Here is a 2,500-nt window from a genome sequence, read left to right as displayed (position 1 = left end):
ACCTAACCTAAGTTGGGGCTTAACCTAACCTATGTTGCGCCTTAACCTAACCTATGTTGCGCCTTAACCTAACCTATGTTGGGCCCTAACCTAACCTATGTTGGGCCCTAACCTAACCTATGTTGGGCCCTAACCTAACCTATGTTGGGCCCTAACCTAACCTACGTTGCGCCTTAACCTGCCCTGTAATTGTTAGTTATATGAATCTAGGAATTCGTGTAGCGTTGCCTAATTGCAACCATCTCAACATAGTTCACTTCGCGCACACTCTGGTGTTCTGCGTATTGATTCATTTTACGGTGCGTACCCTCACATCTTGCGAGTGTTGCTTACTTTCCACATGGTCCCGCTATCCACTGTATTGTGTACTGCAATAGGACGTATATCGCCCCCGCCCCCCCCTCCCCTCCTGTCACCTCTAGCTCGTCGCTCAGGAGTTCGCGTGTTGAATGCGCTTCGCAGCTGTGCAATGGCATTCGCATACGTACGCTGGCCACCTTCCACGTGTTCTTTCGTGCACACGTCGCAGCGTGTATGTATGCTGATGTAGTGCGTCGTGACACACAACATCCAGGCATGCAAGACTCGTAGAAGTCGCAAATGTAGATGGATGTCTACGTTTGCTGCCCAAGTTACGCAAATGAACTGGAAATCCGTTGTTGCGCGGTTGTTCGCGCTGGAGGTGAATCGTTGATATCGACGATCGGTACAGGTATTAACCGGTTGCTTCAGCGACACCCGTCATACCCACGAACGTGAGTGGGCATGTGGGTATGAAGCGATACGCGGCGGTGGCTGGGTGGGACCGTCCCCGGCCGGTGAGGGGGGGGCGCCCGGCGTGCTGGCCGCGCGCTGCGTGGGCGCACGCGCGGCAGCCGGCTGGTGGGGGCGCCCAGTGGCAGGCGCGCCGGCTGACGGACGCGGCAGGCGGCGCATCTGCGTGCCGGCGCACCCAGCGCGCGGCGCCGTGCGGCCAAAGTGGGTCCTCCCGGGCCCGGTGCGAAGCGCGGTGGACATCTGCAGTGTGCTGGTCCGATTGAGGACTGTGTGCGTTGAGGATGCGCCGCCGCCCGGCACTCGGCGCCGCGACGCCGTCTGCTGCTCGGTCGCCCCCGCGGTTCTCGCAGGTGGTTTGTATCGCAGCTGTGCGGATGTGTTGGCGCGTGCGCTGTGCTGGGAGAGTTCGCTTTGGCACCCAAGTGGGGCTCTGCCCCTCTGTGGCGCTGGCGTTGGAGCTGCCCGGTCACTGTTTGTGGCCGCGTGTTGTCTCCCGCCGGCAACACCACGACAGCACGCTCCCGGGCCTCTGTCGGCAGCGGCAAGCTCAGTTGGGAGCACGGGTGGTCGCACTGAAAGCGTCTACTCGCCTATCTCCGGGCGATTGCGCCTCCCTCGAACCCGACCAAGTACTTAGGACGGCGCTGCGCGCCGCCGGGACCTGAGAGGGTTTCGAGGTGTATCGTGCAGGGGAGCCCAGCCTCCTCCTGTTTGCAGAATAATTGAGCGGACGCTTGCGTGTTCGCGCGGGCCTCCGGGACACACTCCCGGGCGGCCGGCTGCTCAGCTCTAGTTGACGCAGCTCCCTGGTTGATCCTGCCAGTAGTCATATGCTTGTCTCAAAGATTAAGCCATGCATGTCTCAGTACAAGCCGCATTAAGGTGAAACCGCGAATGGCTCATTAAATCAGTTATGGTTCCTTAGATCGTACCCACGTTACTTGGATAACTGTGGTAATTCTAGAGCTAATACATGCAAACAGAGTCCCGACCAGAGATGGAAGGGACGCTTTTATTAGATCAAAACCAATCGGTCGGCTCGTCCGGTCCGTTTGCCTTGGTGACTCTGAATAACTTTGGGCTGATCGCACGGTCTTCGTACCGGCGACGCATCTTTCAAATGTCTGCCTTATCAACTGTCGATGGTAGGTTCTGCGCCTACCATGGTTGTAACGGGTAACGGGGAATCAGGGTTCGATTCCGGAGAGGGAGCCTGAGAAACGGCTACCACATCCAAGGAAGGCAGCAGGCGCGCAAATTACCCACTCCCGGCACGGGGAGGTAGTGACGAAAAATAACGATACGGGACTCATCCGAGGCCCCGTAATCGGAATGAGTACACTTTAAATCCTTTAACGAGTATCTATTGGAGGGCAAGTCTGGTGCCAGCAGCCGCGGTAATTCCAGCTCCAATAGCGTATATTAAAGTTGTTGCGGTTAAAAAGCTCGTAGTTGGATTTGTGTCCCACGCTGTTGGTTCACCGCCCGTCGGTGTTTAACTGGCATGTATCGTGGGACGTCCTGCCGGTGGGGCGAGCCGAAGGCGTGCGACCGCCTCGTGCGTGCTCGTGCGTCCCGAGGCGGACCCCGTTGAAATCCTACCAGGGTGCTCTTTATTGAGTGTCTCGGTGGGCCGGCACGTTTACTTTGAACAAATTAGAGTGCTTAAAGCAGGCAAGCCCGCCTGAATACTGTGTGCATGGAATAATGGAATAGGACCTCG

At 57.4% G+C, this 2,500-nt stretch overlaps 1 non-coding gene across 1 annotated transcript in view; it reads left to right on the top strand.

Annotated features, from left to right (window-relative positions):
* The first annotated feature begins 1,580 nt into the window (after window positions 1–1,580).
* LOC126230390 (small subunit ribosomal RNA) overlaps window positions 1,581–2,500 on the top strand; it is a 1,909-nt gene continuing 989 nt past the window's right edge. The window contains exon 1 of the ribosomal RNA XR_007544296.1: window positions 1,581–2,500. This exon is cut by the window's right edge and continues 989 nt beyond it. This is a non-coding gene — a ribosomal RNA (small subunit ribosomal RNA).

This window comes from Schistocerca nitens, unplaced genomic scaffold, assembly GCF_023898315.1.
Source record: "Schistocerca nitens isolate TAMUIC-IGC-003100 unplaced genomic scaffold, iqSchNite1.1 HiC_scaffold_382, whole genome shotgun sequence".
Classification (NCBI taxonomy): domain Eukaryota; kingdom Metazoa; phylum Arthropoda; class Insecta; order Orthoptera; family Acrididae; genus Schistocerca; species Schistocerca nitens.
Note: the sequence above shows the minus strand (reverse complement) of the source record. Positions and strands in the feature narration are given on the sequence as shown.